Source organism: Arachis stenosperma, chromosome 9 (genome assembly GCF_014773155.1).
Source record: "Arachis stenosperma cultivar V10309 chromosome 9, arast.V10309.gnm1.PFL2, whole genome shotgun sequence".
NCBI lineage: Eukaryota > Viridiplantae > Streptophyta > Magnoliopsida > Fabales > Fabaceae > Arachis > Arachis stenosperma.
Window position 1 is genome coordinate 103,586,001 of NC_080385.1, and position 26,755 is coordinate 103,612,755.

The following is a 26,755-nucleotide window of genomic DNA, read 5'->3' on the forward strand; positions in this document are numbered from 1 at the left end:
GAAAGGCATGATGAAGGAAAGGATTCAACATCTAACAAAAGCAAAGAGGTTGTCAAGCCACAAGGCAAACCACCCAATCAAGGAAGCAATCATGATAACAAGGAGAGTGTGAAGCCACAACAAGAAAACAAAAATGAAGGAGTACAAGCCTATGTACCCAAGCTTCCGTACCCAACTAGGATACATAAAGGAGCAAAGGACCAACAATTCCCAAGGTTCTTAGAAATCTTCAAGAAACTTGAAATCAACATCCCATTGGCAGAAGCTCTGGAACAGATGCCGTTATATGCAAAGTTTCTTAAGGAATTGATAACCAAGAAGAGAAGTTGGCAAGAGAAAGAAACGGTGATTCTCAATCAAGAGTGTAGTGCCATCATTCAAAAAGGACTACCTCCAAAACTCAAAGACCCTGGCAGCTTCCTCATACCTTGCACGATTGGGAGCATGGCCGTTGACAAATCACTTTGTGACCTGGGAGCAAGCATTAACCTAATGCCCCTTACCATGATGAAGAAAATGATGATTGAAGAGCTTAAACCCACAAGGATGTCACTCCAACTTGCTGACAGATCCATCAAAATACCAAATGGAGTAGTTGAAAACCTCTTGGTGAAGGTGGGAAACTTCATATTCCCAGCTGATTTTGTGGTCCTAGACATGGATGAAGAGGGAAACAATTCAGTTATTCTTGGTAGACCCTTCTTGGCTACAGCTAGAACAATCATTGATGTGGAAAAGGGGGAAATGATTTTTAGAGTGCATGATGAGCAAATGACCATAAATGTTTTCAAAGCAATGCAACACCCCGTTGAGAAAGAAAGTTGCATGAGAATTGATGTAGTGGATTCGTTGGTTGAAGAGGTACTTGACACAAACCATCAAGTGAAACAGGAGGAAGTCCAGAATGTTAAAGGACAAGAAGAGAACAAATTGGAAGCATCAGAGGAACCAAGTGAAGCTATGAAAGAAGAGGCACCACAACAAGAGTTGAAACCACTACCTCCTCATCTTAAATATGCATTTCTTGGTGAAAAGGACAGCTTCCCAGTGATCATAAATTCTACATTGAGTACGGAGGAAGAAGAAAAGCTCCTTGTAGTATTGAAAACTTACAAAGAGGCGTTGGGATGGACCATTGATGACTTGAAAGGCATAAGCCCTCCCATATGCATGCACAAGATACTTCTAGAGGAGAATTCCAAACCAGTGGTGCAACCCCAAAGAAGATTGAATCCCACAATGAAGGAGGTTGTTCAAAAGGAAGTCCTGAAGTTGTGTAAAGCTGGGATCATCTACCCTATATCTGACAGCCCATGGGTCAGTCCAGTGCAAGTAGTACCTAAGAAAGGGGGGATGACTGTCATTGTTAATGAGAAGAATGAGCTTATTCCAACACGAACAGTGACAGGGTGGAGAATGTGCATAGACTATAGGAGGCTGAATGATGCCACACGAAAAGATCACTTTCCTCTCCCTTTCATTGACCAGATGCTTGAAAGGTTGGCTGGCCATGCTTATTACTGTTTTCTTGATGGATATTCTGGGTATAACCAGATAGTGGTTGACCCCATGGATCAAGAGAAAACTTCCTTTACTTGTCCCTTTGGAGTCTTTGCATATAGGAGAATGCCATTTGGACTGTGTAATGCCCCAGCTACCTTTCAAAGGTGCATGCTATCAATCTTCTCAGACATGGTAGAAAAATTTATTGAAGTATTTATGGATGATTTCTCTGTTTTTGGTGATTCCTTCAATACTTGCTTGCACCATCTTACCTTAGTCTTGAAAAGGTGCCAAGAAACTAATTTAGTTTTGAATTGGGAGAAATGCCATTTCATGGTACCCGAAGGCATTGTTCTTGGTCATAAAATTTCAAGAAAGGGTATAGAAGTTGACAAGGCAAAAGTAGAAATTATAGAAAAACTTCCTTTGCCAACTAGTGTGAAAGCCGTTAGAAGTTTCTTAGGGCATGCTGGATTCTATAGGAGATTCATCAGAGATTTTTCCAAAATAGCAAAGCCACTAAGCAATTTGCTGGTGGTAGACAATCCTTTTATCTTTGATGATGAATGCAAACATGCTTTTGAAACTTTAAAGGCTAAGCTCACCACAGCACCAATCATCACACCCCCAAGTTGGGGACTACCTTTTGAACTCATGTGTGATGCAAGTAACCTTGCAATTGGTGCTGTGTTGGGGCAGAGGAAGGAAAAGAAGCTTCATGTTATCTACTATGCAAGTAAGGTATTGAATGAAACTCAAAAAAACTACACCACAACAGAGAAAGAGCTACTAGCTGTGGTATATGCTTTTGATAAGTTTAGACAATATTTGATTGGATCTAAAGTTTTAGTGTATACTGACCATGCTGCTCTTAAGTATCTTATGTCAAAACAGGATGCCAAACCAAGGCTAATCAGATGGGTGCTACTCCTACAAGAGTTTGACATTGAGATAAAAGATAGAAAGGGCAATGAAAATCAAGTTGGTGACCACTTATCAAGGCTACCACAAGATGCATGCCAAGACAACCTTCCATCAATAAATGAAGAATTTCCAGATGAGCACCTCTTGCAAATTCAACATGTCCCTTGGTTTGCAGACATGGCCAACTACAAGGCGGGGAGAATCATTCCACAAGAGTACACAAAACAACAAGTCAAGAAGCTGCTACATGAGGCTAAGTTCTTCTTCTAGGATGAACCATTCTTGTTCAAAAGATGCCCAGATGGAATGATAAGAAGATGTGTGTCAGAAGGTGAGATGAAGGACATACTATGGCATTGTCACAACTCTAATTATGGTGGTCATTTTGGGGCTGAAAGAACGGCTGCAAAGGTCCTTCAAAGTGGTTTCTACTGGCCTTCAATCTTCAAGGATGCTAGAGAGTTTGTGAGCCAATGCAATGAATGTCAAAGAACAGGGGGTTTGTCAAAGAGAAATGAGATGCCTCAAAAGTTCATTTTGGAAGTGGAACTCTTTGATCTGTGGGGAATAGATTTCATGGGACCTTTTCCTCCGTCTTACACATTCAAATACATTTTGGTAGCAGTAGAGTATGTCTCCAAATGGGTAGAAGCAATAGCCACCACCACATGTGATACCAACGTGGTCTTGCAATTCCTCAAGAAGAACATCTTCACCAGATTTGGAGTGCCCAAAGGACTCATAAGTGATGGGGGAAGCCACTTCTGCAACAAGCAACTAAACTCTTTACTCCACAAATATGGTGTTACTCACAAAGTAGCTACCCCATATCACCCACAAACCAATGGGCAAGCTGAACTTGCCAACAGAGAGCTAAAAAGGATTTTGGAGAAAACTGTGGGGACAACAAGAAAGGATTGGGTTAGGAAGCTGGATGATGCACTTTGGGCATATAGGACAGCCTTCAAGACACCCATAGGAAAATCTCCATTTCAGCTGGTGTATGGAAAGGCATGCCACCTCCCTGTAGAGCTTGAACATAAGGCCTTTTGGGCCACCAAACTTCTGAATTTGGATGCTCAAGCAGCAGGAGAGAAGAGGTTGCTACAACTCAATGAACTTGAGGAGTTCAGATTGGAGGCATATGAAAATGCCAAAATATACAAAGAGAGAGCAAAGAGATGGCATGATAAGAGGATCTCTCAAAGAACATTCGAACCAGGCCAAAGGGTGTTGTTATTCAATTAAAGATTGAAGATCTTTCCTGGGAAGCTGAGGTCTAGATGGACTGGGCCATACACCATCATCAAAGTATCACCTCATGGCTATGTCGAATTACTTGATGAAGCCTCAAAACAAACCTTCACAGCTAATGGGTATAGGGTGAAGCACTATTTTGGTGGCCCCTGGAGCAAGGAAGAAAGTGTGCAAATGCTAACATAAGCAAGGAAGTTGCATTGTCAAGCTAAGGACAATAAACAAGCGCTTCATGGGAGGCAACCCATGCACAGGGAGTCTTTTATTTTCATACTTTAGTAATCAATAATGATTAAGTAGACTAGTACATGGTGTATGCAAGGCACTAAGTTTGGTGTGGCCAATCTTGAAGTAATGGCAAAAGTGTGTTCTACAACACTTAGCCACAAACTAAGTTTGGTGTCCATACATACACGAAAATGCTAGACTATGAAAGTACAGTCATCTATTTTAGTTATATATATATAAAAAAAACAACGTGAAATAGCATATAATGTAGGTAAAATACTAAGTTTGATGTGGCTATCTTTGGAATTAATTCCATAGAACACTTAGTCACAAACTAAGTTTGGTGTCTTTACTTACATTACTAATGCTAGAAAAAATAGATTAGGGAATCAATTCATAAATTTTAATTTTAGTTTAGTCAATTTTGCATAGGAATATCATCATAAGTTGTTAGCTAGTAATGTCACTTTAAGAATCTCAAGCTTTTGGAATTTTGTTGCAGGAAAGAAAGAAAGAAGTGATGGGGAATCTTGGAGGGAGAGGTCACGGATACACAAGGAAGAGAAAGTCACATGAGTCTTGAACTTTGTGCATGGAAAAAAACAACTCAACATGCATTGGGCACAAGGAAGCATGCTCCCCATGCTATGACCGAACCCTTAGAGCCATGCATAGCACCACGGAACTCACTAGAATCATGCATCCCCACCAAAGTTCACTTTAAATACTTCAACCATATTCATCAAACCTCACTCTTCCTCACTCATTCTTCTACCCCCCATAACCTCATTTCATCACCCGAAGTCACACTACACCCCCAACTCATTCCATGTTTCCCATATTCTTGCCTTAGGCCTAATCTTTACCCAACAAAACTCATGAAGCACTACATCTCCTCACATAACCGAAACACTCCACCCCCCCTCACCATCATTTTCTAGCTTGCCTAAGCCACATTGTTTATGCTTGAGGACAAGCATTCACCTAAGTTTGGTGTGGGAGATTCAACCCTTGCAAGTGAATCTCAATGGCCTCATCATCAAGGGATAGGAGAGAAGATGAATTTGATCAAAGAAGATTCAAATCCAAACACAACGAGCGCATCTTTAGTTGGATGTCAAGCAAGGATGTTGTCCCGGAGTTACCTTTCAAGCTAAAGAAAGATGAATACCCTGAGATACAAAAAATAATCAAAAAAGGGGATGGGAGCTTCTCTGTGACCAACCTCAAGAAGTGAGCATGCTTCTCATCCATGAGTTCTACACTAATGTGATAAGAGAATATGATGATGAAGAACCATACATGAGTTATGTAAGAGGTGTGACTGTTGATTTTAGCCCAGACACCATCAACAGGGTGCTAAAGGTCAAGCCAAAACAGTTCAAACGAGCCAGCTATGAAGAAAGGGTTGAAAATGACCCAAGATATATGGATGTGGTAAGTGACTTATGCAGAGTAGGCACGGATTGGGTGTTGGATTCACATGGACAACCACTCAAACTTCGGAGAGGTGATCTCATACCTCAAGCAAAAGGATGGCATGACATAGTGAGGAGATCATTGATCTCCACTTCAAATAATTCTGAGGTAACGGTGAATAGAGCAATAATGATCCATTGTATAATGAAAGGAGGGGAAATCAATGTTGGAGACATTATAGCCAAGAACATCATTGACATAGTTCAAAAGGTCAAACAGGACAGCTGGCTAGGATATCCTAGTGCTATTCTGCGCCTATGTGAAGAAGCTGGAGTGCCTCTGGAAGAATTTGAAGAAACTGATGTGGTCTCTGTTGGAAAACCTCTTACCCGAGAAAGGTTGGAATTTATTACCACAACCCAATTGGAAAGGCAACCTTTAGCAAGAAGAAAAAAAAGGAAAGAAGCAAGACAAGAGGAGGAGCCTCAAGAAATGGAAGAACCTCATACCTTGAACATGAATCAACTCCAAGCCGCTTTGGAAGGAATCTCTGGGCAATATTCACAAATTCAAAGAAGCCAAGAGGAACAAGCTCAGCAACAGAGGGACCTTTGGCAATTGATGGATCAACAAAGAGGGATTCAAGTTCAATGGATGAACCAACAAAATGAATACCAAACACACATGATGGAACTACAACAAGAACAATATGCCAAGATGCATGAAGCCATCAACAATTCAAGTGTTGAATATGGAAAAGCCATGGAGAAAGTAATACAAGAACAAGCTCAACTAAGGAAAGAGCAAGCTCAGCAAAGAGAGCTTCTCCATAGGTTGGATGCTAGACATGATACATTTCACAAAGAGTTCAATGAAAGGAGAATGTTCAGGGAAGCCAGGCATAAGGACAGACTTGACTATGATATATGCACCCAAGAAAAGCTCAGTTACCTCTGTTCCACACCCCCATTACTCAACCCACAAATTAAAACCTTTAATGAAGCTCGCAAGATATTTGAAGAGCAGGAACTTGCAAGGGTGAGATTTAATCAACAGAGGCTAAAGGAGACAATGATAAGCTCAGGAGTTTGGCAAAGAGAAGAGGGGGATTCAACAACAACAAAACAACAAGGAGAGCTAAGAAGGAAAAAGAAAGAAGATCCAAAGGGGGATTCAACAACAAAACAACAAGGAGAGTTGAGGAAGAAAAAGAAAGAAGATCCAAAGGGCAAAGGAAAGCAAGGAGAATCAAGCAAAGAAAAAGGGACATGAAGACTAAAGGTGGTGAAGTTCCTTTGTTTTTCTTTATGTTTTATTAAATAAAGAAGATGTATGTCTGAAATATGGTATACCTTCTAGGATGCATTTGCTTTTTGAAACATTGTCTTTTATGTTACCCATTCCATGCATCACCACTCACAGATTCGGAATGGTTGCTTGTCTTAAGTACTTTTACTTGTCAATAAAATAAAAGATGTAGTTTGAGCAAGAACAGAGAGAATCCTAGTTTAAAAAGAATCATGTTGTCCCATGAGAAAAGTGCTAGCATACATGCATTTATTGTGAAAGAGTCAAGGCTCAATGAACTCAAAAGAATGCTTGCTTATACAAGACTAGTTCGGTTAAGGATCATAAAGACTTTATTAGTAATAGCACAAATAACCTTGACAATAAAGAAAACAGAAGACAAAGAATGAAAGGCTAGGCATCAATGACAAAGTTTAGATATGTGTCTGTGGTGATTGATGTTAGGAGACATACTTGGGCTAGTAAATCCGAGGGGTGCTTCATCACCCGATAACTTGAGTTAACTAACTCGGGATTATCGATTGAAAACTCACATTCAAGAGTAGCTCTATAACAGAACATTTAGCAACCCAAAGAGGTGCTGGACACCACTATCCAAACAAAAATTTCAATGTTATATGCCTGTGATTGAATGTGTTAAGGAGAGAGGCTTGAGTTAGTAAATCTTTAAGAGTGTCTCAACACTTAACAACTTGAACCAACTGGTTTGGGATTGTTGATTGAAAGCTTATGCTAAAGAGCCGCCTTAAGACAAGATTTCGAGCTTAATTGAAGAAAAAAAAAAGGAAAGAAAAAAAGAAGCAGAAAAAAATGGTTCAAGGATCATGTGCTACGGTATAGAAAAAGGAAGTCTAGTGAAGTTAACCAATTTAGTATTGAAGCAAGCATTTTAATTGAAAAATTGAATAGCCATGTTCATTTACAATAAATCAAGGACCACACAAATGAGGATGACATGTTCAATGAAAAAATTCTTCTCTGGTAAAACATTCAAGTCTTACATCTTAGATTCTTGTGACAAAGTCCTTTATATTTTGCTTGAGGACAAGCAACACTTTAAGTTTGGTATTGTGATGCAAGTGCATATTTACTATATTAGCTAGTTAGTTTAGTTGGTTTTAGCTTAATTTCACTCATTTTCTCTAAATAAACAAGCTCTTTTATGAGTTTTGTCTTCATGCATGAGAATACCAAGGAACATGTTGATTCTAGCCAAATTCATGCAAATGACTTAGGGAATACATACATGAATGAGTATGAATGAATCTCATGAAATTTATTGCATGAATTGGTAAGACTTTGAAGCTATTTCCTTTGTTGATGATAGGTGATGAAACAAGAAAGCATGGAAGCAAGAATGATGCAAGCTGGGCAAGAAGAAGAGAAGTTGGCGTTGCCAACTTGGAAAAAGGCTGCGTTGTTGGAGGCAACGCCAGGCAGCCTTGGAAGAGCATATGTTGGCGTTGCCAACTTGGAGAAAGGCTGCAGCCTTGGAAGAGCATATGTTGGCGTTGCCAACTTGGAGAAAGGCTGCGTTGTTGGAGGCAACGCCAGGCAACCTTGGAAGAGCATATGTTGGCGTTGCCAACTTGAAGAAAATGGTGCGTGTTTGAAGGCAACGCCCAGGCAAGCAAAGAGCTGAGCCAAGGAGAGCTCGAGGGCGTTGCCAACGTGGGAATGAAGAGGCGTTATTCAAGGCAATGCACACAAGCAAACTTGGCCCAAGAGGAGGAGAAGCTGGCGTTGCCAACGCCAAGAACCATAGGCGTTATTCAAGGCAATGCCAAGCAATCTTGGGGAGCTAGTTTGGAGCCTCGAGCACGTTGCCAGCCTAGAGATGAGGGGCGTGTTTGAGGACAACGCAGGCTAACAACGCTGAATGGAAAACTTGGCCCAGGAAAAGGAGATGCACGTTGCCAACGCCAAGTTATGAAGGCGTGTTCCTTGGCAACGTAGCAAGCAACTTTGGCACCAAAGGGGAGCTCGAGCACGTTGCTGAGCTAGGAACCATGGGCGTGTTCCTTGGCAACGCATGCAAGCTAGGAGTAGGGGCACACGAGAGCGTTGCTAACTTGGAAATGAACTGGCGTGTTCTTCAATAACGCCAGGGGCAGGATCTTGGGCTAGCAAGCACGTTGCCAACGCCACTTGCATTGGCGTGTTCTAAGGCAACGCCAGGAATGGTTGCTTGGCTAGGCACCAAATCTTGGGTGCCAGCCAAGTTGCCAACGCCAGGACAAGCTGCCAACCACGTTGCCAACGCCAGGACATGCTGCCAACCACGTTGCCAACACCAGGAAGAGCTGCCAACCACGTTGCCAACGCCAGCTTCTATAGGCGTGTTCAATGGCAACGTGGGAGGCAATATTTGGAGCTAGGAAAGAGCATCGAGCACGTTGCCAACTCAAGAAAGCATTGGCGTGTTTGGTAACAACGCCAGGAAGCTTTGGATGGTGAAGAATGGAGGTAGCACGTTGCTAACTTGGAAATACAAAGGCGTGTTCAGCAACAACGCCAGCCTTATGTCTCTGCCTTGGGAGGCTAGGCACGGGCACGTTGCCAACGTGCTAGCATGGGTGCGTCTTTGGCAACAACTTGGCAGCTTGACCTTACCTTCTTTGAGGAAGCACAACTTGAGCTAGGAAAGTCCAAATGAGGTGATTCCAGTGGCATTGGCAAGAAGACATCAAGAGCTTTCCAATGATGTATAATAGTCCATATTGGAGTAGAGGATTGACACTCAAATTCTGGGCAACATTAGACATGAGAGAAGAGTCAAGAAGAAGAAAAGCAAGTTGTTGGCAATAACTTGGGCCAGCAACGCCCAAGTCTCAAACTTCACTTCCAGGAAAATACCATGCACGTTGCCAACGTGCATTAAGCCTAGAGTTGTTGCCAATAACGCCCCTCAATGGGCCAGAATTGTTGCCAACTTGCTCTGCTTCCTCTATTCCTCACAAAGGCCAGCAACTTCTTCAATTGAACCAGAAATTCAACAAAGAATGAAGCCCACATTGCTAGCCCAATCAAAGATCTTCAAAGGAGTTTTGGGACTAATATAAATAGAGATTGAGTTTGTACATGAGGGGGACTTTTTGACACTTAGAATTTGATACTTTTAGCACTTTTACTTTGAGAACTCTTTAGCACTTCCGGGAGGATACCCGAAGAGCATTTTTTTTGGTTCTTCTTGGAACTTCTCTTCTTCATTTCTTAAGCTTTAAGCATTGCTATGACTCACTAAACCCCACTTTCATTAGGGGGAAGAGCTCTGCTTGTTGGAATGCATTGGTGAACTCATCTTTTCCTCCTCATTCTAGTGGTTGATCTAAAGAGGGAACTCTGTTCTTCAAAGATTCAACCACCATCGAGAGAGGGGTTAATCTATAGAATTATGTGGTGAATTTGAGGAATGAGCCACATAATTCAGTTTAGAGTTCATCCTTTCATGATTTCTTAATCAATACACCTTGGTTATGTGAGATGTAACTCTCCTTGGTTGAGATTATGGGATTTGTGTGGCTGGATTAGATTTGAGCTTCAGCTCTTCTCATGAACAATTAGATCACGAGAGTGGCAATTGGTTATGTTGAGAGAAATTGAATCACCAAGAGATTGGGATTCAATTACCACTTGCCATGGATCTATACCCATGATTGAGAAGGATTTGACTAACATCAATTCATGAAAACTAGCATCTCTGATCCCTAATGATTCTCTATCATTAATTCTCATTTCTTTTGCTCTTAGTGCTGAATACCATTGCCCAATTCCCTTCTACACTCTTGCAATTTAATATTCTGTCATTTACATTCTGCTTCTTTAATTCTTGCTATTTACTCTTATGTTCTTTAAATTTCTGCACCCTTTAATTCCTTGCCATTTATCTTTAATGCCATTTAAGTTTCTTGCAATTTAAGTTTCAGTTATTTACTTTCATTTTATTTCTATATTCCTGTTCTTAAACTCCTTGCCATTTAAATTCTTGCAATTATATTCAAAAGTCACATTGCTCATAAATCAAATTATGTTCGCTTGACTAAATTTACCTTTTAACTAAAGTTGCTTAATCTACCAATCCTCGTGGGATCGACCTCACTCCTAGTGAGTCTTATTACTTGATACGATCCGGTATACTTGCCGGTTGTACGTGAAATCTAATTTTTACGTATCAGTGGCGTAAGGCTAGAGTCAGAGAAGCAGCACTTTCTGATCTGGAAGACTTGCCTTGTCTGTGGCACTTTGAGTAGGATCGTGAAGGGGATTGGATTGCTTATAGCTTCATCTTTTGCTACAGTGAGAAACCTAGAGGTGGCCTTATGAAAGGACATGAGTCACTTTAACATGGTGGATTACTACAGTAGAGGAGGTTAACTTGATGAGAGGACATGAGTTAATCACTTACGGCTGCCATTGAAGGAATCAGAAAGTTATTGAAGTAGACAACAAGGAAGGTTAATCCAAAAAGACAAAGCATCTCCAAAGCCTCAACCGTTCTATCACCATTGATTTCTCATCTATCTAGTAACATTTTATTTATTTATTTTGTTTTATGCATTTTCCGTGACAAACTGATGAGCGGATAATTTATACGCTTTTTGGCATTATTTTTAGTATGTTTTTAGTATGTTTTAGTTAGTTTTTATTATATTTTTATTAGTTTTTAGTTAAAATTCACTTTTTTGGACTCTACTATGAGTCTCTGGTCTTGGCCTTGGTCTTGTTGATTTTCCCACCCAAAGTTGGGGTGATGTTTCCATCCAGAGTTATAAGTTTTGGAGTATGGATCATGAATTTGTCTAAGTGAGTTTCCAACAAAGTTGGCTTGTTTCCAGTCACCTTCTTCTCCTATATTCACTCCTTCTTGAGCTGGTGATGAAGTGATAACTGCTGCAACTTAGTTTTCCTCCACCTTCTTGGTAAGATCTGCTAGCTACTTGGTGATCATCTTATTTTGAGCTAGCAATGCATCCATGTGGTTCAGCTCAATTACTCCTCGAGTATTGCTTCTTTCAGAGGCATAGAAGTAGTCATTCTCAGCTACTGTTTCAATGACATCTATGGCTTCTTCAATGGTTTTCTTCTTGTTTAGAGAGCCCCCTGATGAATGGACTATAGCCTACTTTAACTCATAAGAAAGACCTTCATAGAAAATATGAAGTTGAACCCATTCATTGAAAATATCTGGTGGGCATCTTCTTGTTAAGTCCTTGAACCTCTCCTATGCCTCATAGAGAGTCTCACCATCTTGTTTCCTGAAGGTTTGCACCTCAGCTCTCAGCCTGTTAATTCTTTGAGGAGGGTAGAATCTTGCCAAAAACTTGTTCGCCATATCTTCCCAATTTGTCAAGCTCTCCTTTGGGAAGGATTCAAGCCACTTGGATGCTTTGTCCCTGAGTGAAAAAGGGAACAAAAGTAGCCTATAGACATCCGGGTGGACTCCATTAGACTTCACAGTGTCACAAATTCTCAGGAAGGTGGTTAGATGTTGATTGGGATCTTCTTGAGCACTTCCTCCAAATGAGCAATTGTTCTGAACAAGGGTGATTAGCTGGGGTTTTAATTCAAAGTTGCTGGCATGTATGGTGGGCTTTTGGATGCTACTTCCACAGTTTCCTGGATTTGAATTGATGTAGGAGCCTAGAACTCTCCTTTCTTGCCCAGCATGGTTTTGCAGGGCCTTCTCTAGCATGGTTGTGAGCTTCTCCTTCATGATTATTTTCCAAGTTCTCCTCCATGTTGGTTTCAAAATACTCTTCCTCTTTCTCAGCACCAACAACTCCTTTTCCTCTTGCTTCCCTCCTTAGTCTCCGGAGGGTTCTTTAAGGTTCTGAATCGAAGGAAGTTGAAGCTCCCTCTCTTCTCCCTGTCATACAACTAACAAAACACATAGCAAGAGATGAAATAAAGAGGTTATTCTTGTTAGAGTAATTGTTAGTGTGGGTGGTGCAAATTATCAAACAGTTAGTGGGTTAGTGAGCAGAATTGTAAATAATAATAAAGAAATAAAGAAAACAGAGGGGTATAGGGGGTGAGGAAGAAACAAAACAAACTGAAGGTAAACAACTGAATAAAGTAAACAAACAAAAGAAAAATGCTCAATCTAGTGAACTTCCAACTTAATTATTGTTGATACAAAATCAATCCCTGGCAATGGCGCCATAAACTTGATGCATGAAAATTTGTCTCTCAACAAATTTCCCTTCGGCAAGTATACCGAATTATCGTCAAGTAAAAACTCACAATAGAGTGAGGTCGAATCCCACAGGGATTGATTGGTCAAGCAACTTTAGTTGGAAGAGTATGCTAGTTGAGCTAAACAGAATGTAGTTTGAGAATTGCAGAAAATTAAATGGCGGGAAAGTAAATAGCAGAAAATAAAGTGCAGAATCTTAGATGGAGATTTGGGGAAATGAGCATGTAAATAAATAGCAAAAAGTAAAGAGAATGGGTAAGATCAAAAATGGGAAATTCATTGGGCTCATGAGATGTTGTATTCTCCGGATCAAATTCATTTTCATCTCTTCCTCAATCAAAGCATCTATTGATCTCCTTAGCAATCTTAAGTGATTGGGTTCCAATTCCTTGGCAACCCAATCTCTCTAAGCTTGAACAATTGCCCAATTCCTTGATTTAATTGCTCATGGGAAAAGATGAAGTGTGGTCACTAATTATACCACATGTATTTCCAAATTAAAGTGTTGGGAGGATTACATGTCACTATATCCGCCCATACCCCAATTTGGTCCAACATGAGAAAGCATTTCTAGCATGATCTCCTCATCCCTTTTCCAAGGCTCAGAGGAAATCCAATTATGGAGAGTTTCTTTTTCAAGACAACTAACCAATTGAATTAAGATCGAAAGCTTTCTAGTAAATCTAAAGAGAGGAAAGAAGAAGAGAATGAAAACTATAATTGATCCATCAAATTACAACAGAGCTCCCTAACCCAATGAAAGGGGTTTAGTTGTTCATAGCTCTAAAAATGGAAAATGGCAGAAAAGAATACATCCTTAGCTAAAAGTGCAGAAAAGTAAATATACAGAGGGTAGTTCTCCAAAGTGCCAAGCTTCTCTATAGTTCAAAACTACTCCTATATATACTACTTCTCTTGATCTTCTAGTGGGTTCTTCAAGTGTTGGATGTGGGCCTTAGATCTTGAGTTGAAGCAGTTACAATCTTTAGTGGGCTCAGCTTGCAGAAAAATATGAATTAGGCATGGGCGTTAGTGAAGTTAACGTTAAGTGACATTGTGGGTTCGAGAACGTTAGTGGCAATCACCTTTTTCACTAACATTCCAACCCCATATAACCCACATTAACTCCAACGTTAGTGGCACTAACGTGACCACTAAGGTTGCCTTATAAACCTTTGCGAGCGTTATTGGGACTCACCTTTCCCAATAATGTTGCCTTGTGCCCCTTGTCTCTACGTTAGAGTTCACGTTAGTGTAACTAGCGTGGCTCTTAACGTGGGTATGCCTCACCTTCGAGAGTGTTAGTGGCACTTACCTTTGTCACTAACACTCCAAGTGCCCTTACTCTCCACGTTAGAGCTCACGTTAACTAAGTTAACGTGGCCACTAATGTGGTAGTGAATGCCATCTCCAACGTTAGTAACAAAGGTGAGTGTCACTAACGTTGGCTCATCAATCTTAGCTCCACGTTAACTTTCACGTTAGTGGTCTTAACGTGACCACTAACGTGGGCAATGCTAGTTTGATCCAACGTTAGTGACAAAGGTGAGTGTCACTAACGTTGGCATTGTTCCTCTCTTCCACGTTAGAGTTCACGTTAACTAAGTTAACATGACTCTTAACGTGGTTCATTGCCACATTTTGGAGCGTTAGTGGTGTTCACGTTTACCACTAACGTTGGAGCTTTCTTTGTCTCCACGTTAACTACCACATTAATCTAGTTAACGTGGCAATTAACGTGGGCTTATGATGGCTTCGCAGGCATTATTGGTGATCACTTTTCTCATTAATGTTGGAAGCTCTTTCCCATTCCACATTTGTGGTCACGTTAACTACGTTAACGTCGCCACTAATGTGGCTCTTCCTTGCTTCCTTTGTCCTGAAATCAAGCAAATAAAGTGCATCAAAGCTCTAGCCAAAGTCATGAGATTATGCATCATCAATTTGTCATTCAATTCTTGCAAAATCCTCATGAAATCATGTAAAATTCACAATAGTTGCTTGAATCAAGATGTGAGTGTATTTTCATCCAAAACTTGCCTTATTCTTTAAGAAAATGCATGAAACTACCCTAAAACAGTAAAGAAAAGGTCAGTGAAACTGGCCTTGATGCCCTGGCATCATCCTGCATCTAAAAACCACAAAATCCGCATAGGCGTGAGAACCGGAGTTTCTCAGCATGGTAACAGTGTGAAGAGAGAACTTTTGCGTGGTCTAGAATTCAGAATAAATTCCCGTTGCAAGTATAGCTTCTAAACCAACAAAAGTCCTTTCATACAAACGTTTTGGTTGTCACAAGTAACAAACCCTTTTAAAATTGATAACCGAGTATTTAAACCTCGGGTCGTCTTCTCAAGGAACTGCAGGGAAGTGTGTTCTTATTATTAGTTATGGAGATTGTAAATTGGGGTTTGAGAATGAGGAATGAATATGGCAAATAATTTAAATGGCAATTAAAATAAATAAATACTAAGGCAAATCCTTTGGCAAGGTATGAGAAATTGGAAGTCCAAACTTAGTTATTCTTATCAATAATAATGAAAGTTGAATCTTAATTCCACTTAGTTAACCTTTGCTAAAGCAAAGGAAAGTCAAGGGACTAATTAGTTTGACCTTCAAATCCTATTTATTTCCTAAGAAAAGGTTGGGATTATTGAAGTTCAGTTCAATTAGCAAAGATAACAGTTATCAATTATTTTCAGCTAAGATAACTCCTGAGTTACTGATTTCTTAACCAAGACCAAAAGGAAAAGGAATTAAATCTACTGGAATAAAAATGTCTTTAGATTGGGAATAATCAATAACATAAATAAAAGAAAGCAATATTAACTGAAATACCTCAAATAACATTAATTCGAAAGAGTAATCTGTAACATAGAAGAATTCATACTAAATTGAAAAGCAAGTAATGAAAAAGGAATATTGAACCTGATAAAAAGATAATCCTCAAAGCAAATAAAATCCTAAATCTAAATCCTAATCCTAAAGAGAGAGGAGAGAACCTCTCTCCAACTAAACCTAAATCATGGAAAGTGACTAAAATTCGGGAGGCTCCCCTTCAATGGATGCATTCCCCCACTTCATAACCTCTGGTCTATGCCTTCTGGACTTGGATTTGGGCCAAAAAGGGCTTCAGAACTCGCTATGAGCGTTTTCTGCAATTTCTGGTGCGTGGCATGCGGCCGCGTTGCTGCTTCTTCGCGCTTGGCATGCAGCCGCGTCGTCCATGCGGTCGCGTCGCTGCCAGTTTCTTCAGAAACTCCGTTTTGTGCTTTCCTTCCATTTTTGTATGTTTCCTTTCTATTCTTTTGAGTCATTCCTACCTTAAAAGATCTGAAACTACTCAACACACTAATCATGGCATCGAATGATAATAAAGGGTAATTAAAATAATTAATTTTAAAGCATAGGAAACATGTTTTTCACATACATTACATAATAAGGAAGGAAAAGTAAAACCATGCAATTAATATGAATAAGTGGGTGAAGGATTGAATAAATCACTCAAACTAAGCACAAAATATATCACAAAATATGGGTTTATCACAGTGCCCACATATCTAACATATAATGTCCTGGGAAAGCTGAAGGCAATCCTAGAACTTCCAACATATAATTAAAGCTTATAAACATAACTAAATCATAAAAATGAAATAGGCAACTAGCTAAGGGTCTTCAAACTATCTAATACTCCCCAATCCAACTCCTCCAAACCTCCCAACCGCCACTGGAACCAGTTGTTACAAACGCATTTATTACATACAAGGAAATCACAGGTAGAAAGCATATACAGCAGATGAACAACTAGCAAGTAGTTATGTAGTCAATTAGGCATTCCAAACAAAACACACTCAAACAAGACAAACAGATACGTATGATGCATGCCTTTCCTACTGGCCGTAAGCTCACATGTCGATTACTTTGCCAGAACCCGACACACCTGGTAGCTAACTCGGATCTCATCTCTCTGATATGCCTCCACACTCTTGGGATATAATGCCCATCACACTCTCGGGATATAGTGCCCATCGAATTTCCTGGGACCAAGTGTTCCCACACTCTTAGGATATAGCACCCGCCACGCTCTCAGGATATAGTACCCGTCACACTCATGGGATATAGTGCCCGACACACCTCCCAAGGTAAGGTGCTCCCACACTCTTGGGATATAGCGCCCGTCACGCTCTCGGGATATAGTGCCCGTCACACTCTCGGGATATAGTGCCTGACACATCTTACAATAGAGAGAAACTCATACATTCTCATCATCAACAAATCTCAATTAGGCCTCAATTACCACATTCACTCATAATCATTCGTAATCATTTTACAACCATTCCTCATAGCTATGGCATCACATATACTTCATGTATTCACATTTTCCATATATAAATCATCACTTCCAACCTTACTTCACCCCCACGATACCTCCTCTTCCTTAGCTTCATCTCATTACTAGACCTACTACTAAGATCTAAGGTTAAAAGAGTGAAAACAAAGGTTTAGAGGTTCGAAATTGGGTCTTAAAGCACAAAAATTAACTTTGCTGAAAATAGTGGCCACGCGTACGTGTTAGCGCAAATTTTGGCCCATGTCGCGTACGCAGCGCCTTCTTACGTACGCACGTGCGCCAAACAAAAATGAATGGCTGCCCGTGATGGGGTCTATGTGCGCAGAAACTTTAGGTCATGTGTATGCATGAGCGTGCATTTTGACCTATTTCACGTACGCAGCACCTGCCCGCGTACGCACGCGTGCCAAACAGAAACAAATGGCCACGTATGGTATTCAGAAGCTCCAAAGAGTTGTTAAGTCTAGAATTTTCAGCTTTGTACACCAAACTTTGATCGAGCATAACTTCCTCATTTTAAAATATTTTTTCTCCGTTCTTTAAATGGCATAAACATCTCGGACCAAATTTTCTTTCTAAATAAATTTGAAACAAATTGGAGGTCTAGAGATTAAGTTATGCTCTGCTAAAATTGGGCCAAAATCAAAATTTTTACGAAACTTGCAAAACCTCCATTTTCAAAACAAACCAATTCCACATCCTTTTTAAACCAACCAAAACCTTTCCAATTTATCATCAACCATATTCCAACTTCCTTATTCAATCCACACAAATTAATTCTCTATTTTTATCAATCTTAACTCAATAATCCATGTTCAATAATTCACAATATACATTATCAATTACTTGTGATAATTTTCATATCAACTTTAACAAAATCTCAACTTCATCAACAATTATGCATATTAAAATCATGTCACCTACAATTTTACATGCATTATCAACAATTAACATCAACCACAACCATCCAAAACCATTATCCACATAACCAACACAATCCACATCATTCAATCAACTACATCAATAATTCAATTCCTATCTTAGGGTCACTAGCCTAAGTTTTCACAATATATTATATGTTAGATACAGGAAACCGAAAGCATACCTTGGCCGATTTTTCGCTCAACCCAGAACACATCCAATTCACTTTTTCCTCAAGCTTTCAAGGCTCAACACTTCACCAATAGAATTTTCAACATTTTATCCACTTCCAAGCTTCCAAAATCACCAACAAGCTCCAACCCACTTACATATACATTGCCTAATACACAACATAGACATCCACACATACAAACTCAACACCCAAACACAACAAATCAAGAATTTTATTAGGGTTGAGAATTCTTACCATACCCAAGGATCAAAGAGGCAAGATTAAGTATTTTTCTCAAGCTAATTGGATCCTATAACATCAAAGAGCTCATAATCTCAACACTTTTACTCAAGATTTTTGAAATCAAGGGCTGGAAAAACAAGTAAAAAAATGTGGCTTACCTCTTGAATAACCTTGTGGACTTTGTTGAACTAGACGTTGCGGTCACGTGGCCGCAAACAGCGCGGCGATCGGAGCTCGGAGCGAAAAATTTTGGTGGATTGAATCAAGAGCAAGGGTTTGTAAATTTTATGATTTGTTCTTCCCCTTTGTTGCACTTGCAGCGTGTTTTGCATGAGGTGGCAGAGAGAATGAGCTGTGGCTCATTTAGCTAAGTGTAGTGGGTTGGGCCTTGGGCCCAATGCGGGCCTAGTTCGTCCGATTTGGCCTGTTCGGCTCAATTTTGAGCCAAATTCTTTAAAATTAATGTTGAAATTCTCGTTTTAATTTTCTCTATCACATTTAAACTATGAATTTAACCTTTTTTCTAATTTCTTTGGTTAATAATTAATTTATACGCTAATTATTTACTAATTTCCCAGATTTTACAACTTTAACCTATCTCTCTCTCTCTCTCTCTCTCTCTCTCTCTCTGTGATTGTGACATATAAAGAAAGCAGGATGTGTCTCTGATGGTGATTTCCAAAGAAGGAGAAATCAAGCAGGAGATGGCTGAATGTGATGAGGTTGTGGGAGTTATAAAATGACTCATAAAAATTTATTAATAAAATATTATTATAATAAAATATTATCTTAAAATATTTTTATTTATTTTTCTACATATTCAAAATCAGCTCATCATACTAAATCTAACCGTGTCACTCGGGCCTTGCGAATCCTAACATATAAAGCTCGAGAAATCCATTACTGAAAACTGGGTTGTAATAGTAGGCCATAATCTTGGTATGGTAAAGGGTGATATGAATAATTTACTTGAATGTAAGGCTCCTCATTTATTTGATCATCTAGTCTATCCATTACTACAAACTATTATTGAAATTGCTTTTTTCTACAATATTTTCACAACCATACAACTCGAAACCACAAGGATAACTGTTCATGAGAAAGAAAAAATAGGGACAAGATAAAATAAAATGAAAGAGCTAACTAAAAAACTACTATAAATGACTAAAATGGCTAACAAAATGATGCACCAAAAGTTGGTGGATGATGTGATGAAAAAAATTGAAAAAGTGATCAAAATGATGGAATTTTGCAACAATAGGGTGGGGCGCACATATTGAATCTTGTTTAGAATATCCAAAAACTTTAGAATACCAAATTTTAGGAAAATCCGGGCTAGTTAAAAATATAACAACACCTATTTATGCATCGAAAATACCAAAAAGATATCAAAACAGTAAAAGTGTATGAACGGAGAGCAAAATGTAAATATATGCACACCTATTATAATGCAACATGCAAAGTTGCTATCCAACTAGATTATAATCTTTTTGGGTTTTGAAATTTTCTATTTATTTTTCTTCTGTAATAACAATCCTACTAGATAACCAATAGCAATCTAGCCAACAATAAGCCAACAAGTATTTTTGAATTGCATTCTATACTAATTGTCATTATAATGATTATTTTAATTTTTGAATTATATTCTATACTAATTAAGTTGGCTGATTAAAAGTTGTTAACCTATACTTTTTCTTGTAACAAATCCAAACAATAGTTATCTAGGAATGACAAAGAAGCATATTTATTAGATTTACACTATGTTAAGGTAACAAGAAGAAAAAAATAAGCTTCTATCTACTAGCACATATACTATTCACATATATACAAAAACCAATAACAAGCACATATTATAATTTCTCAGTAATAGTGTAAAAAACTTGATGAGTGCTAACAACTAATTTAAAATTGCAAATTAAAAGGTTCAAAATTCAATGTAGATAGTGATTTGAATCGGCAATTCAACACTATCAAAGTTTGTTAAAAGGTATCACAAATTCAAATTAATAACCGAGAGTTTAATCTTGGTCGTCCTTCTTTGAATCATAATAGAGTGCATAACCATTGGCTATGAGAAATCGAAAGTTTTATTGCTATTATCGGAATTTAAATTGACTACAAATTAAAAGCACAATTAATTAATGACTAAATTGCAAGAAAGTAGAATAAATGGATAAGTAAAGAACTAACTAAACAAGCATGAAATAAATTACCACAATTAAAGTGATAACTACACTAAGAAAGAACTAAATTAAACTATGCAACTAAATTAAACTAAGTGAGTGACGCAATTAAATAGTAAAAAGAGTTAATCTAAATGCTAAAAGGATCTTGGCTAGGGTTGAGAGTTAAGGATCACTATCCTTGTCACTAATAACATGATAATTACAAAGACTAAACTTCGTTAATCGCTTCAAATTGATAAAAGTTAATTAAGCTTAATTAATGTTAATTCATAAGTTATAACTAACTTACTAATTGAATTTACTAAAAGGATAGCGTTAGTGAAAATAAAGTTAATTAATAGCTAAAAAGTATCAATCTATTTGGATGTTAGTAACTCAAGATCATCCAAGTTCTCAATCCGAGCCAAGAGTAAATCTACTCCATAACTAAGATATTTCATCAAATACATGAAAGGCATAAACACAAAATATCATAAATTGCAAGAATAATAAAATTTACAACTACCTAAATCATAAAAGCAATAATAACATCTCAATTAAGTAAGAATAAAACATAAAACATCAAATTCATTAAAGGTAAACAAAAATTCAACAAGGGTTTATAAATTAAAATGACAAAATAAAAAATTAAGAGAATTCTAATAAAAGTGAAGTTATAGAACAAGAACATAAAAAACAAATTAAACTAGAATAATATCATAAACAAAAACAAGAGAAAAATGATAAAAAAATCATAGAATATCTAGATAGAAGTTGAAGTTTTTCTCTCTCAAAGTCAAACTAAAATCCCTAATAATGTGAAAATATGAGTGTATGTTGTGTATATTTCTTTTTCTTTCATGTTTTTCTTCATCTCCTTAAGAATGGGTTAAAATAGGACAAAATTATCCTCCTAATCACGAGTTATGTATCAATTTTTAATGAGGCACAAAATCAGGATCGTGCATACGGACACCAAACAAAATTCAGGGATGTGCGTACATAGAGGTGTGTGAATAGGGGTGGCAAACGGGCCTAAACCCGCCAGGCTGGCCCCCGTAACCCGCCAAAAAAGGCGGGCTGGGCTGGAAAATCGGGACCGCCAAATAGCAAAAGCCCGCCTAACCCGCACCGCTTAAACCGCGGGTTTTGGCGGGCTTTGGCGGGGCGGGGCGGGCTTTCCCGCCGGGCTAAGGTTTTTATTAGTGAGGGGGTATTTTTGTAATTTTTTTGTCAATACCTAACTTCCCCCAACCTAACTTACAAGAGTATGAAGATAAAAATTGAGTGTTTTGAATTATGTTTATGTTATTTTGGAGACAATATTTATAATTATGTTTTGGATTATATTTATTTTGCTTTGGAGAGAATATTTATACTTATATTTTGAATGAGAATTTGGTTTATAATTATATTTATTAGATATTTATAATTACAAAGATTTTAATATTTGTGAATATAAAAAATATAATTTTTTATGCCATTAAAAATTATAAATTTATTAATATGATTGTGAAATTATATATATTACTTAGTAGTTAATAGTAAAAAAAAAAAAAAAAAAAAGAGGAGCTTTGGCGGGCTTAGCCCGCCAGCCCGCCAGCCCGCAGTTAGGCGGGGCGGGCTAGGATTCTAGGACCGCCTCACTAGGGGGGGCGGGGCGGGCCAACCCGCCAAAAGGCGGGCTTCTGGCGGGGGGGGCGGGGCGGGGCGGGCTTCCCTGCTTGCCACCCCTATGTGTGAATGCAGCCTCTAACTTCGCTTCCTCCTTTGTTTCTTTAGGAAATCTCTAATTTTGAATGACTTTTCCAACTTCCTAAGCCATCCTTGCTTTGTAAACCTTAAACAACTTTGGTGCATGAAATTGTGATCACACTTTTCACAACTCTGCACAACTAACCAGCAAGTGCACTGGGTCGTCCAAGTAATACCTTACGCGAGTAAGGGTCGATCCCACGGAGATTGCTGGCTTGAAGCAAGCAATGGTCATCTTGTAAATCTCAGTCAGGCGGATTCAAATGGTTTGGAGGTATTGATAACTAAAAGGTAAATAAAATGGAAAATAACATAGAGATACTTATGTAATTCATTGGTAGGAATTTCAGATAAGGGTTTGGAGATGCTTTGTTGCTTCTGAACTTCTACTTTCTTATTGTCTCCATCCAATTATGCGTCCTCCCTTTCATGGCAAGCTGTATAATCGTCTCAGTGAAAATGGTCCGGTTACGGTTTCTGTACGGCTAATCAACTGTCAGATTTCTCGTCTCGGATGAAAAATACCAGGCACAGCTACTGCATGGCTAATCATCTGTCCGTTCCCACTTGTGTCGGAATAGGATCCGTCTATCCTTTTGCACACTGTCATTACGCCTAACAGTCGTGAGTTTGAAGCTCGACACAATCATCCCATCCCAGATCCTACTCGGAATACCACAGACAAGGTTTAGACTTTCCGGATCTCAGGAATGCTGCCACTTATTTCTAGCCTATACCACGAAGGTTCTAACCACACAGACTCAGTCCGTGGATCAGAGACCCAAGAGATTATACTCCAGCTGTCGTCCAATGACTACGTTGAACATCATGTAGACCGCTTGTGGTTGTCAGGCACGCGGATCTTGGCTAAGCGAGTAATGAATATAGTGGGTGATTATCACGGGTCACCCCTTTCATTCTGACTTAACTAAATTAAGTATGAGAGTATATCTTGGAGAAGAAATAGGCATGAATTGAAAGAGAAACAATAATACTTGCATTAGTTCATGAACAACAACAGAGCTCCTCACCTTGATCTATGAGGTGTAAGAACTCCACCGTAGAAAATACATAAGAGAAGAAGGTCTAGGCATGGCCGAATGGCCAGCCTCCCAAGTGGCATAAGATAATTCTCAAAAGCTTCCAGCCACTGAATACAATAGTAAAAAGTGCTATATATACTAAACTAGTTACCAGGGTTTACAGAAATTGAGTAACTAAGTGCAGATAGTGCAGAAATCCACTTTCGGGGCCCACTTGGTGTGTGTTTGGGCTGAGCTTTGAAACTTTCATGTGCATAGGCCATTCTTGGAGTTAAACGCTAACTTGGATGCCAGTTTGGGCATTTAACTCCAGTTCTGGTGCCAATTCCGGCGTTTTACGCCAGAAAAGGGTCTCTGGTGGGCGTTTGGACGCCAATTTGGGCCATCAAATCTCGGGCAAAGTATGAACTATTATACATTGATGGAAAGCCCAAGATGTCTACTTTACAATGCAATTGAGAGCGCGCCAATTAGGCTTCTGTAGCTCCATAAAATCCACTTCGAGTGCAGGAGGGTCAGAATCCAACAGCATCTGCAGTCCTTTCTCAGCCTCTAAATCAGATTTTTGCTCAGGTCCCTCAATTTCAGCCAGAAAATACCTGAAATCACAGAAAAATATACAAAGTCATATTATAGTCTAGAAATGTGATTTTTGCATAAAAACTAATAAAAATATACTAAAAAGTAACTAAAACATACTAAAAACTACCTAAAAACAATGCCAAAAAGCGTATATATTATCCGCTCATCAAACTTGAACACATCAAGGCATCAAATGGGATGAAAATGAAATTAATTGGATCATTTTAAAGGCTTAAAAAGCATATTCACTCAATTAATCACAATTAAGAGAAAATTCACAAAAGCATACATTTACAAGCTATAATAAAATAAAAAGCATATTCACTCAATTAAGTGCGAGTTAAATTGATAAATTTTACTCTTTTTAACCTAAAAATTATAATAAAATATGAATTTATCAAGCTATATCTAAGCTTAAGAAAAATTGTAATTCTTTCGAGTCTTTGATTTTGACCAATGGTAGATACCACTTAATAAACTTAATCTCATCTAAATCAGTACCTGTCACAATCAAATCATTAACATACACAAAAATAATATTAGTAAAGTCCTCCCTTGAATCTTTAGTGAATAAATTGTATTTATTTTTGGATTGCTTGTAGCCAAATGCTCTTAAAGCATTACACAACCTAGAATTCTATTTTATACTTTCCTATTTCAAGCGATAGAGTGATCTATCAAGTCTACTAATTTTATTAGGTGAGTGTTCATATCCTGAGTCGAGCTACGCAACCCGGGTTGACCGAAGACAAAAGCGACTGACCTCTTTAGGTTGGTCGCCACCGACCTATTCACAAAGAGATCGGCTAAATCGCTAGAGGAGCCCAAAATAGGCCCAAACAAAGGAACATAGCCCAATCTAAAGGCAGCCAAAGCCCAGAAAGATAAAGGCGGTTCCCCTTAAAGATAAGATGACTTCACTCAAAGATAAGATAAGATAACTATCTTATCTCCAGGAAGGTAACTCCATACTATTATAAATATACTGGAGCTCCCAGGTATAACTCATACTTTGATTCTACTAAAAACTTGCCTAAAGCCCGTGCTACCTTAAGCATCGGAGTCTCTTACAGGTACTACCACCCTCCGGTGACGAAGGACCAACAGCACCACCAAGTCCAACAAGTCGGACACGATAGCTCCGACCACTACCACAGATCTCGTCCGAGATCGACCTACAGTTTCAGGTAACCCTCGGAACATTGGCACTGTTGTCGGGGAACCTGGAAGTCATCCCATCATCATGGCGGACAACCTTGAGAATGACCATATTATGATCTGGAAAACAGGACACTGCATAAGAAAACGGATGTCGCAACAAAAGATACGTCTCAGCCAAATCGAGATAAGCATTCTCCAAACACAGAAGTCTTAGATGCCCTACGAGCTCAATAGGATCATCTCAAACAGCTCGAGAAAGAGGCCGAGCATCAACGTGAAGCCGAGAGATACCTCCTGAGAGAAGCTAGGCGACGCCGCGAGCTAGAGGACAAGCTCCTAAAGCTCGAGGCTGATCTCAAAGGTAAAACCATTCAGTCCAGTCACGATGACAGCTCCCACAAGGATCAGGATTCCTTCACCAAAGAAATCATGAAAGCTAAGGTTCCAAAGGATTTTAAAGCTCTCGACATGACCCCATATGACGGTACCTCCGATCCAAGTCATCATCTCAGCAATTTCAGAAGCAGAATGTATCTCACTGACGCCTCGGACGCTATTCGTTGCAAAGCCTTCCCGATTACCCTGACAAAGACAGCAATTAAGTGGTTCAACAATCTGCCTCCCAGATCCATCACAAGTTTTCATGACTTAGCCAAAAAGGACAAAGCCAAACATGCCCCAAGCCTATTAGGAATCAAGCAAGGAGATCGGAAGAGTCTTCGATCTTACATGGAAAGATTCAACAAAGCATGTCTGGACATACAAAGTTTACCAACAGAAACAGCCATCATGGGCCTCATTAATGGCCTACGGAAAGGACCCTTTAGTCACTCCATATCAAAGAAACACCCGACATCTCTGAACGAAGTGCAAGAACGAGCAGAGAAGTATATCAACATGAAAGAGAGTTATTGGCTAGGGGAGACCTCAAAACCCAGATTTTCCTACTCCTCCCATGATAAAGACAAAGAGTCCAAGAAAAAAGAAGATCAACACGGAGAGAAGCCTAAAAAATACCACAATTACACCCCTCTTTGGGTGTCTTGATAAACCCCAATTCCGTGGTTTATCTTGTGCTTATTTTAGGGGATTTTATCACCTTTTCCCACATTTATTCAATGAAATAGCATGATTTTGTAATTCTCCCTCAATTTGTGCTTAAGTGTAAAAACATGCTTTTTAGGCCCTTAAATTAGTGATTCTGATTCACCTTAATTCCATTCGATGCCTTGATGTGTTTGTTAGTGATTTCAGGTTTATAAGGCAAGTATTGGATGGAAGAAGTGAAGAGAAAAGCATACAAAAGTGGAGAATACATGTAGAATTAAGGATTGGGAGTGCATCAACGGACGTGCACGCATACAAGGCGCGCGCACGCAGAAGTGACATCGCATGGTGATGCATACGCGTATATGACGCGTACGCGCAGATGGGAAATTGCCAGGCGACGCGTACGTGCACATGACGTGTACGCGTCGATGCTCGCACGTGACTCACTTAAAGGCAAAATGCTGGGGGCGATTTCTG